This window comes from Gymnodraco acuticeps, unplaced genomic scaffold (genome assembly GCF_902827175.1).
Source record: "Gymnodraco acuticeps unplaced genomic scaffold, fGymAcu1.1, whole genome shotgun sequence".
NCBI lineage: Eukaryota > Metazoa > Chordata > Actinopteri > Perciformes > Bathydraconidae > Gymnodraco > Gymnodraco acuticeps.
This window is the reverse complement of record NW_022989777.1, coordinates 88,803-101,547: the sequence shown is the minus strand read 5'-3', so window position 1 is coordinate 101,547 and position 12,745 is coordinate 88,803. Positions and strand designations below refer to the sequence as shown.

The 12,745-nt window shown below is 45.2% G+C and overlaps 1 long non-coding RNA gene across 1 annotated transcript; it reads right to left on the bottom strand.

Moving 5' to 3' along the window:
• Positions 1–7,736: 7,736 nt before the first annotated feature.
• On the bottom strand, positions 7,737–8,442 carry LOC117548557. Its single transcript, XR_004569350.1, has 2 exons — positions 8,092–8,442; positions 7,737–8,036 (listed from the first exon to the last, which is right to left on the bottom strand). It is a non-coding gene; the product is annotated as an uncharacterized LOC117548557 (long non-coding RNA).
• Between the last annotated feature and the right edge of the window lie 4,303 nt (positions 8,443–12,745).

Below are 12,745 nucleotides of genomic sequence, written 5' to 3'. Positions count from 1 at the left end.
ATGAATTATGTAGAACTTATTTATACAAATACACACATGGAATAGATACATATAATACAAAAGTCTGTGCCTTTACAAAGATAGCAGTGGCATTTAAAATGTCATTAGGGAAGAAGGAATTCTCACATCTGATTGAAAAAAAAACACTACAGTAATGGGAATAAATCACAACAATTATATACTTTCAAAAATAATAGTTGATATTGTGTTGTTATAGCAGCATTATATCATAATAAATATAGCACATTTTAAATGTCCAATTGAATAAATATTGTTAATGCTCATCAACAAGTATGAAGTCATTGTGATGCATAAAATGACATTTTCACTTTCACACTAAATATATGGAATACAAGCTCAATTAATAATGAGAGAAAACAGTAATGCTATCAATTAAATGCAAGGTGCTCAATGCTCACTTATGAATACATTTGGTGAAAATAGACCTAGTATATTTATAACTAAACTGATTGATTGACAACATGAAGGTGTTCACATCACACTTTGACCACATGAGGGAGCTAATATCCGCAGTGCCATTCTGTCAATATGTAAATGATCCGTGGTTATGTAGGTCAGTGGGTCAAAGTGTCATTTTTTCCCTAAGATTTGGGCCAATGTCGTCACTTACAATTGCACTTCGATATGGCCGATCGCCAAAGGCAGTTAGCATCGAAGCAGAAGTGCAAAACAAGTTATGAGTTATTCCTGCTTTTATATAGATCAGGGGTGGGGAACCTTTTTCCTCTTAAGGGCCATTTCAATGTTTTCAACATCCTCCGAGGGCCGTACAAAATATTGACCTCTGCTTAAAAATACTAAAATCACAGCCCACTCATTTCACCTTTCTTTCATGCTGTGCAAAGAAAAAGCAACCTCTTAATCCAGATATCTTGCCATGACTCACGCATGCATGCACGTGCACGGTTGTGGCATGACCACCCAAACAGAAAGATATGGACACAAGATGTGTGCAAATGTATTTAGACTCCTGTGAACATGATTTAAGTGGGGGGGGGGGGGGACCTAACCTCCTCTAGGGGGGTCCGGGGGGCATGCTCCCGCGGGAAGATTTGTTTTTTTAAATGTTGAAGTTAAAAGCATCAATCTGGTGCACTTTGAGAGCAACATTAGGAGATCTATGGATACATCTCTCAACACCCAGATGAAACAGAACTGTAAGAAGATTTTCTTTTTCTTTATGGGTATTTTACAAATCACTCTCCACAACTTTTTTTTACTGTCATATAGTATTTTATACCTGTTTACTTTATTCTCTTATTTATTTTATAACTATAATGATCATATAAAGATGTGCCTTTACCTCACTGGTTGTAGAAAAAGCTTCTTATATTCGTTAGCATAGCTAGCTAACCAGATGCTAATAACAACAAAGTTATTGACTGTATGATCAGTATGACAGATGAACAGTGCTGGAATTGGGCCGGTACTCACCGGTACGCAGTACCGGCACTTCTGGTTCTGACCCATGGAGTACCGGCACTTCTTGCTCAGTACCGGCATGCTGGCGGTACTCCGGTACTCATGCACCGTGCCAGTACTCAACACTCTCCCGCCGTTCTTATTATACATCCATATATATATATATACAGCCGCCCGGTACTCAGTAGATGCGTCATGAGGTGCCGAACGGACATTCTCATCGCTCTAACCGCTGGAGTTTCACAGCGGCTGTCAGCTGTTTACTCCTGTCATTCAAACAGAACGTGCTGGAGAGGGGGCGGGGCTTATCTTCTCCATGTAAATACTGTGGTGGAAACGACTATGTCAAAATTAACCTATTTGACCGTGATTTAATAGTAATACACGTTTCAAAATAATAATAATAATAATAATAATAATGCCGAAGTAACAACATACTGAAAACTGTTAGTAAAACCATGTTTTAATGCTTTACAATTTACATACCTAGATGCACGTGTGTTGTGTTTATGCAGTGCAACTCCCACCCAGTGGGTGGCTATGTAGAGTGATAGAACAGAGCAGGCACGCCCCCGAGAGAAGGAAAGCAAGTCACGTCACAAATTAGCATTTCTAAAATGTTAGCGTGGATTAATAAAAGTGCAAAAAGACAGCTGTTGTCGCCGGAAGAAACTTCAAATACAGAGAATGCTGTGCCTGTGTTGGAAATTGTGTCTGATGGGGAGCTTTCTTTGGTTGATCCTCCTGCTCCAAGTTCTAGTGCATTAGCATTAGCACTAGCTCCGCCGCCTCCTCCAGAGCCTCTAACGTTAGCTGCTGCTGGCGCAACTGCCACCACCAACACCGGGCAAAGCGATGCACCTGACTGCTGGACAACGGACCAGGTGCAATATTTTTGCAAGACCAATGCATGGCTCCTTCTTAAAGATAAGAAGCTAGGATGTCGGATATGCAGAGATGTCAAATCTTTGGGAATACACACTGGACAAGGACTGAAACTGTCAACTGAATGGGGTGAGTGTGCAGTGTCTCATTTCGGTGTTGACAAGGGCAAACAACAAGCTAGCCTGAGAAAAAAAATCAAAGAACATAAAGAATCACAAGCCCATGTAAAAGCTGCTGACATCCTTACATCTGCTTCACGTGAAACTATTCAACATCAAGTGCAGTCTATGCATACATCTGAATTAGACACCACTATCAGAGTTTTTCGAACGGCATATAAAATTGGCAAACATAGCCGGCCATTCACAGACATGCCAATTGATTTGAATGTACAGAAACTGAATGGGCTGAACGTGGGCAGGGTTTTACACTCCAATAAAACCTGTGGCGAAATCATCGACCACATAGCTCATGAGCTGAAGAAAAAAATGGCAAAAGACATTACAGAAAACCAAAGAAAACTCTGTGTTTTGGTCGATGAATCTACCACTATTAGTGGTAAAACTGTGCTTGTTGTGTGTCTACGCTCAGCATTAGCTGATGCTGAGCCCGAAACGTTTTTTTGGGAGCTGATCGAGTTGGATGGAACAACGGCTGATGACATCACAAAGGCGTTAATGAAGTGTCTTGGAAGAGATTTTAACGAGGACTTTTTAGGTCAGTGTTTCGTTTCTTTTGCATGTGATGGGGCTTCAGTCATGCTAGGGAAGAGAACAGGCGTTGCTACCCAGTTGTGTAGTAAATTCCCAAGCCTGTTTGTGTGGCACTGCTCCAATCATCGTCTAGAGCTGGCAGTTGGGGATGTGGTCAAGGAGGTCTCAGGGCTCAATCATTTCCAGATCTTTTTTGACAAACTCTATTCCTTGTTCCATGCCTCCCCCAAAAATCAGAGGCAGTTAGCGCAGTGTGCGCAAGCAGTCGGACAGCGTCTCCTGGTGATAGGGCGTGTTTTGTCCATCCGCTGGGTGGCTTCAAGTGAAAGGAGCGTCAGAGCAGTCTGGGAAAACTACCGAGTGCTTCATGATCACTTCACAAATGATGCAAACGACACGAGCAGGGATTCCAGAGACAGAGCAAAGTACAAGGGCCTGGATGATGTGCTCACATCTGCAACGTTTGTCAGCAATCTGGGACTGATGTACGATGCGCTCACAGAGCTCAGCGACCTCTCTCGGCAACTCCAAAAAAGAGAGATGACACTGCCTACAGCAGATAGGCTCTTAACTCGAGAAATACGAGTTTTTGAATCCATGGTCACCATGCCTGGCCCACACATGACTACAGTTCATACAGCTCTAGCTGAGAAGTCCTTCAAGGGTGTTGCCCTGCGTGAGAATGGCAGGCTTGTACAGATTCATGCAGGTCAGTTTTTCCGCAGTATGGTAGAGAATCTGAGACACAGAATGACTTCCACAACCTCCTCTCATGTCAGCACAAGAGAAATCCCATTACATGGCCGGGAGGCCAGGGACAATCAGCTAATCCAGGACATGAAAGTTATCCATCCTGGAAGTTGGCCTGAAGAGGAGTTAGACGTACAGTATGGGGACGTAGAGGTGCTACGTTTGTGCGAAGTGCTGAAAGTGGACAGAAGAGAGACTGTTCAGGGCTTTCGCGAATACAAGGAAACCAGGGCATCCCGTACACCTGCTGCCATGGAGCCTCTACTGAAAGCAGTCCGAACCATCGCTGTCTCCACTAGTGAGTGTGAGCGGGCATTCAGCTGCATGAACGATATCCTTACTGCAAAAAGGAATGCTCTCTCTGTCAGCCGACTGTCCAGCCTGGTTTTCATTAAATGTAATGGACCATCACTAGGACAGTTCAATCCGGAACAGTATGTGAGGTCCTGGCTGGCAAAGGGAAGGAGAAGTGCTGATGAAAGAGCCTGTCCAGCTCCAGCCCCTGATACTGATGTCCCCAAGGCCTTCTGGAGCATTTTCTAACAATGTGAAGTATATTGCAAAGCAGCTCACCCAGTGAGAAGACTTTTGGCATAATGTGCCGATTTGTACAGATCCTGGAGATAGAAGGACTTCAGACCAACCAGGGAGTTATCTGATCAGCTTGGTGTTCAATGTAACTCTTTACCATGGCTCAGACTTTGTTACTTGCAGTTACAGTTTCTCATTTTAGATTGTGCACATTTTGCATTTGTTTTTACATGTCCTTTGTTCATGCTCTTTATCATTTTTCTGAGTTGGAAAGTTAGATTGCATCATAGTTTACTTTATACATATGTGTATTCTTCAGTGGTGAAGTATATTGCAAAGCAGCTCAGCCATGTGAGAAGACTTTTGGCACTTTTTCGTTTTTCGTTTTCTGAGTTGGAAAGTTAGATTGCATTCAAAATGTACAGAAATACTTAATTTTGTTAAAGCTTTTTATAAAAAATGCTTCTGACCAGAGCTTTGTTTCCTTGTCATTAATGTTGAACACCACCAGAGGGGCTCTCACCTGAAAGGTCTCTGCTTCATGTGTCTTCAGCAGAAGATCTAGACTTTGATTGCTATATTTTCAGTTAATATTGACCTTACTGAGCTTTAGCCATATCCGCTGCCTATCATAAAAAATGTTAAGTACAGTGAACCTTTCTAAAATATACAGTAGTAAAGAGACAAACCCACCAGCATTATAGTAGCCACATTCTTGTTTGTGGGCTGTATATATAAAATTGACTTGAAAAAGTTGCTGATTTTAGAGTACTGGCACCTTTTTCATTCCAATTCAAGCACTGCAGATGAATAGATCGCCACTGGGCTTACAACTAAAACACAGCCACGCAAAAACTGCAGCATGTGTACGGCTCCTTATCGGTACTGCAATTGTTGGAAGTGCCGGAGCGGAGCGGCGTTCTGATGCTCTCCGTCAGAACTACACCCCTGTCAGACGAGACATATACCACGTGATGACACGTTGGGCTTGTGTTGTGTTCAAGGACCCTGACCTTGGCCAGGAAAAACAGGCACTCACATGTTTCATTATTTTTGCGGTATTTTTTGCGTGTGTTTATAAATTACCTCGAGGGCCACACCAAATGGTCTCGCGGGCCGTATACGTCCCGGGGGCCGGAGATTCCCCACCCCTGATATATATATATATACATGTGACGTATATAAACAAATGTGTATGTATTTACACGACAGTATAAGGAGTTATAATCAATCAATCAATAATTTATTTATATAGCCCAATATCACAAATGTTACATTTGTCTCAGTGGTCTTCACAGTTTGTACAGAATATCAGTATGACAATACGACACCCTCTGTCCTTAGACCCTCTGTCCTTTGACCCTCACATCGTACAAGGAAAAACTTCCGGAGAAAACCCACAGTTTAAAGGGAAACATGGGAGAAACCTCAAGGAGAGCAACAGAGGAGGGATCCCTCCCAGGACGGACAGACGTGCAATAGATGCCGTGTGTAAATCGAAAAGATAATACATTTGCAACATAGGTAGTCCAAATGTTTGGAAATGCATGTGTGTATAATAGGAAGATGAATCCACGAGGATGTCAGCAATCTTGTGGGAGCCATCAGGGAAGTAGTATGATGAGAGTCAGGCAGGACAGCAGAGACTGGTTCAGCACGACTCAAAGTGTAACATTTGTGATATTGGGCTATATAAATAAACATTGATTGATTGATTGATTGAAAGTCCAGGACTCAGATCTAGTACTTAGGATAGAGGATCCAGGACACACGACCACAGCAACAGGATTAGCCTCGACTAAGGATCCCGGCGTATATGTAGACACAAAAAAGAGATTTGGGGGAAGCTTAGGTTAATCGGAACATGAGAGCACACAGGTACAAACAGACAGAAAGACGGAGTAAGGTGCCCCCCCCCCCCCCCCCCCCCCCCCGACAGTCCAAGCCTATAGCAGCTAAACTAACATGTCTACATACATGCACTCCCTTAGGATAGGTTGAGGGAAAAGCAAGTAAGAAGCAGAGGTGGAGAGGCACACACAGGGAGAAAGGTCCCCACTGGAACCTTAATTGGAATTGGTGAGAGGTGAGGAGTAGGTCTGTGACTACGTTCCACACTCCCCGGCCGGAATAGGCATCTCTGCAACCTGTTACCCTCTAATAGAACCTCGAGAGGTCATAGAGGGGAAAGGTTTTGGATAAAGTTTTAAATATAAGATCTAAGTTTTTAGGATTTAAGTGAAAGAGTAAGAACTAAAATGTATAGGTGATGAGGCACAACGTATCTACGTCAATGCACTCTTATTAGATTATTTTATTTTATCACTATAAGCTTTATCAAAAAGGAAGGTCTTGGACTCTTCCGGAATGAAGAGTGAGGAGTAGACGTGTTTTCTTCCGCTCCCTCGCTTCCAACTTTTTTATTAGGTAGAAACCTCATTACTCACTTCATACTTACACTAGTCGATATATAACAGCTGAGCAACTTTATACCTTAAGGAGACATGCCATCAAAGCCCGCAAAACAAGTCAAGAAAGACTGGAGGCGCTAACCAGCTTGTTGGAGAGCCATAAAGTGTCCCTCTCAACGGAATTCAAAACTGTCATCGCCGCACTCGAGTCCAAAATTGATCTGATTCATGCGACTATCTCTGATCATGGGCAGCGTATTACCTCTTTGGAGTCGAATGCGGATTTGGTCGACGGGCGCCTGTCGACTTTGGAAGCTACATGCGCGGAGCTAGCCGCTAGCAATGCTAAGCTGCGGGCGAAAACTGCAGACCTCGAGGCCCGCAGCCGCCGCAAGAATATCTGCATCATTGGTCTCCCGGAGTCGATTGAGGGCCCGTGACCAACCGCCTTCTTCTCCGACCTACTACCCCAGATTCTGGGGGACCAAATCCTGTCTACTTCTCCTGAACTGGTCCGGGCTCACAGGTTGTTAGCCGCGAAGCCGAAGCCTGGGGAAAGACCGAGGCCTGTCATCATCCGATTTCACAACTTCCAGACCAAGGAAAGAGTAATCCGTGAAGCCCGGAAAATGAGAGCGGATCTACGGTACGAGGGGAAACCGATTGCCTTCTACGAAGATTATATTCCAGAGGTTGTGATGCAGCGAGCTCTGTACCGCGAGGTGATGGCGCAGCTGTATAAACTCGGACTCAGGCCTGCTCTCCAGTACCCGGCCAAGCTGATGATTACGGCGGAGAATGGAGACAAAGTTCGGCTGTCATCTGTCGAGGAAGCTAAGAAGTATCTTGCCGCTAAACAGAGGTAGCATGCACTGCTATAAAACACAGTAGCTATGGTCGGCCCATCTGCTAACTTGCCACATTACTGAGTGGTCTAACTTAGCTGCTCGTTGTGTTACGTTCCCACTTGGCTAGGGTACAAACGGGAAACGACACGACCAGATTGGATTTGGTATATTTGTTACCGGTGGTTTTATTGTCACTGAAACTAGGCAAAATGATGGTCACACAGATTGGCCCCACAACACGGGTCAATCTGTCACTATAATACAACACAAAGGGTCTCCAAAAGAGAGTTGCCCCGCTATAGAAAGAAAAACAAATCTCACTACTCAAGTGGAAACAAGCAATAAACAAAACGGGACTGTGGAAACACACAGCTGGTGCGGGTCTACAGGTGCTAATCACCTGGCTCTACGCAATATCCACTCACAGGAACGCTGGTCTACAGGTGCTAATCAACCTGGATCTAAGCAGTATAAACACACAGGAATGCTGGTCTACAGGTGATAATCAACCTGGATCTAAGCAGTATACACACACACAAAATCCCTACGCTAACACAGAACCCGACGACACACTGCTACTCAGTGTGCTCGCCTAGAACCCTACTATAGACACTGCTAATCAGTGGAGCTAATACCAAAGACACACGCTAAATCTCAGAATTCACAGAATGAAGGCTTATCACAAGGATAGGGTTGAGGCATCTGACACAAAATACAGAGCCTCCCGACTGTTGTCCGTGCTCAGCCTTTATACTCCTCCCCCGGATGACGTGGCAGAAGCGAGCAGGGGTTGGGCGACGTCTGTCCAATCCCCGCGGATGTTGAGCGGTCCGGACGGCCAATGACAGCAGAGGAACTGCACAGCTCATTTACATACACAAACAGACTTAAGCTCACATTTTTTAATACCAGAAGGTTGTTTAACAATATGTATTCTCCCTCTACTAGTTCCCCTGAAGTTGTTCTCTCTTTGGATGCGGAAAAGGCATTCGACAGAGTAGAGTGGGGATATCTGTTCTATGTACCTAACACATTTGGTTTCAGCAGGGACTTTGTTTCATGGATTCAACTCCTCTATACATCTCCGGTGGCTTCAGTTAACGTCAACGGTGTTAAGTCTGGTCTGTTCTCGCTCTCTCGCGGAAATAGGCAGGGTTGCCCTCTATCTCCGTCATTATTTGCGCTCGCCGTCGAGCCTCTAGCCTTATGGCTTCGTAGTGAGGAAGGATTTAGGGGCATCACGTGCTTCGGTTTTTTGCATAAGCTCTCTTTGTATGCAGATGACCTTTTACTGTAGATTTCCAGCCCATCGTCCTCCCTTCCTATAATTCTAAGCATTTTAGAGCAATTTAAAAAGCTATCTGGCTACAAACTCAACCTCCAGAAAAGCGAATATTTCCCTGTTAACACCCTCGCTGAAAAACTTCCCCAAGCTCTCTTTCCTTTTAAGAAGGTCTCAGAGGGATTCAAATACCTGGGTATCCATATTACTAAATCGTTTACTGAGCTTTTTGCCAAGAACCTTAGTCCATTAGTAGAGCGCTTCAAAGCAGACTTAGCTAGATGGTCCTCCTTGCCTTTCTCCTTAATGGGACGCATTCATTTGATAAAAATGGTGGTGCTACCTCGGTTCTTATATTCCTTCCAACACATTCCAATATTTATAAATAAATCCTTTTTCTCAGCACTTGGCCAGCAGATTAACTCTTTTTTATGGTGCAACAAGAGGGCTCGTATCGGAAGAGTAGTTCTTCAACTCCCTAAGTCTGAAGGTGGCCTGGCCCTGCCTAATCTCCGCCAATATTATTGGGCATGTAATATTAATAAGCTTCTTTTTTGGAACACTAATTTGGCACAGGGTGAACACCCTCGATGGGCCCAGATGGAGGCTTCCTCTTCGAGTCTCCCACTTTGGTCGGTGGTATGTTCTCAATTGCCCTTTCCAATTAAACAAGTTGCTCGCAATCCGATTGTAACTAACACTTTAAATATTTGGGGTCATTTAGGAAGCAGTTTGGCTTACAAGCGTCATCAGGTCTAGCCCCGGTCTATCGCAATCACCTTTTCCTCCCGTCGTGCTCGGATCCTGTCTTTCGGACTTGGTCAGACAAAGGCCTGCGGTCTATTAACGACCTTTATGCTGGTGGTGTTTTCCCTTCGTTTGCAGATTTAGCCAACAAATTTGACCTTCCAAGTTCTCACTTGTTCCGATTCTTTCAGATCAGGCACTTTGTGGAAAATAAATACCCCCAATTTCCAGGCCAGCCTCCTGATTCGATAATTGATTATTTCTTATCACTTAAGACCGATTCAAGGAAGCTCACCTCCATTATATATAATAACATTTTTAAGATAAATCCTACTTGCTTAAATTCCCTTAGAGTTGTATGGGACCAGGACCTTGGGATTTACATGTCAGATAATCAGTGGGACGTATATTAGACCTGGTACACACCTCTTCTATATGTGCAAGGCATAGCTTACTGCAGTGCAAGATTCTGCACAGAGTACATTACACTAACGCTAAGCTGGCCAGGATATACCCTGACAGGTCTGACACATGTAATGATGTAAACAATCTCCGGCTGACTGCACATGTTTTGGTCGTGCCCTAAACTATCGGAGTTCTGGTCTGCAATATTTGATTCACTTAGGGAGGTCTTAGGTGAGACAGTGGACCCTAGCCCCCTCACTTCCCTTTTCGGAATTCCTCTGATGCCCAATGCACCCATTACCTCAAAACGAGTTATCGCATTCACCACTCTGCTTGCCAGGAGGCTTATTCTCCTTAAATGGATACATTCCTCCCCTCCCACCCATAATAGATGGATTCATGAAATCCTGTATTGCGTCAGGCTTGAGAGGATTAGGTTCTCCCTTAGGGGCGCCCTGACGACGTTCCATGACACCTGGCAGCCTTTTCTGGACCACATTGACACCCTTACTATTGGTGAAGAACCCAATACTTAATTCTCAGCAGAGCATCCCCCCCCCCCCCTTTTTCTTTGAAATACTATTTAATATTCAAGCTTTATTTAATTTTGTTTTTATTTCCTTGCCCCCCCCCCCCTTGTATGTTTGTGTGAATGAGATTGCGGGGTATTGGGGTTTGTGTTTATTTGTCAACTGTACTAGGAAAACACAGTATTTTACATGTAATGTCTTGAAAATGTCTGTTTGATATCTGTGCGAAAACTAATAAAAAGATTTATAAAAAAAAAAAAAATGGAAGGTCTTAAGCGTACTCTTAAAAACGGATAGGTTGTCTGCCGCCGAACACAAACTGGAAGCTGATTCCACAAAAGTGGAGCTTGATAAGAAAAGGCTCTGGGTCCCATTGTACTTTTAGAGACTCTAGGAACAACTAACAACCCTGCATTCTTGGAACGCAATGCCCTAGTAGGACTGTAGGGTATAATGAGTTCTTTAAGGTAAGATGGCGCCTGCCCATTAAGGGCTTTGTAGGTGAGAAGAAGAATTTTAAATTCTACCCTGTGTTCTAGGGAGCCAGTGTAAGGCAGCCAGAACAGGAGTAATGTGATCCCTTTTCCTAACTCTAGTTAGTACACGTGCTGCAGCATTTTGAATCAGCAGAAGCGACTTAACTGACTTCTTGGTATCCATCCATCCATCTTCTCCCGCTTATCCGTGGTCGGGTCGCGGGGATAGCAGTTCCAGCAGAGAGCCCCAAACGTTCCTTTCCCTGGCTCCATTTTTCCCTCACCCTCCCCCACGACTACGCCTCGAAATCCGATCCATGTATATTACAAACAGGATTGGTGACAAAGCGCAGCCCTGGCGGAGGCCAACCCTCACCGGAAATGGGTCCGACTTACTGCAGAGGACCCGGACACAGCTCTCACTTTGGGAGTACAGAGATTGGATGGCCCTGAGTAGAGACCCCCTCACCCCATACTCCCGCAGCACCTCCCACAGTAACTCCCTGGGAACTCGGTTATACGCCTTCTCCAAGTCTACGAAACGCATGTAGACCGGATAAGCGTACTCCCAGGCCCCCTCCAGGATCCTTGCGAGAGTAAAAAGCTGATCCATCGTTCCACGACCAGGACGGAATCCGCATTGTTCCTCCTCAATCTGAGGTTCAACAATCGGCCTGACCCTCCTTTTGAGTACCTTAGAGTAAACTTTCCCGCGGAGGCTGAGTAGTGTGATGCCTCTGTAATTGGCACACACCCTCTGATCCCCCTTTTTGAAAAGGGGAACCACCACTCCGGTCTGCCACTCCTTCGGTACTGTTTCCGACTTCCACGCAACGTTGATGAGACGTGTCAACCATGACAGTCCCTCAACACCCAGAGCCTTCAGCATTTCTGGGCGGATCTCATCCACCCCCGGGGCTTTGCCACTGTGGAGTTGTTTGACGACCTCAGTGACCTCCCCCCGGGAGATTGGTGTTGATCCCCCGTCATACTCCAGCTTTGTCTCTAACATAGAGGGCGAAGTTGTCGGGTTCAGGAGTTCCTCAAAGTGTTCCTTCCAACGCCCTAACACTCCATCAGTTGAGGTCAACAACGTCCCATCCTTACTGTACACAGCTTGGATGGTTCCCTGCTTCCCCCTCCTGAGGTGTCGGACAGTTTTCCAGAACAACTTTGGTGCCACCCGAAAGTCCTTTTCCATGTCTTCTCCGAACTTCTCCCACACCCGCTGCTTTGCCTCGGCCACGGCTGAGGCTGCGGCCCTCTCTGTACCTTGCAACTGCCTCGGGAGTCCCCCGGGATAACAAATCCCTGAAGGCCTCCTTCTTCAGTCGGACCGCTTCCCTGACCACCGGTGTCCACCAGGAGGTTTGAGGGTTACCGCCCCTTGAGGCACCTAAGACCTTGAGAACACAGCTACCCGCCGCGGCTTTGGCAATAGAGACTTTGAACACTGACCACTCTGGTTCAATGTCCCCAACCTCCACAGGAATGCCCGAAAAGCTCCGCCGACACAATGTCTCTGGGAATACCATGAATACGGACAACATGAGTCAATAACGCCTGACCAGTCTCTTTAGCTGACAGCAACTTTGGCATGGCAATAAAATGGACCATCTTAGAGAACCTGTCCACTACAGTGAGGACAGTGGTGTTATCCTTGGATGGAGGAAGACCTGTGACAAAATCCAACGAAATGTCAGACCAGGGCCTGCTGGGAACGG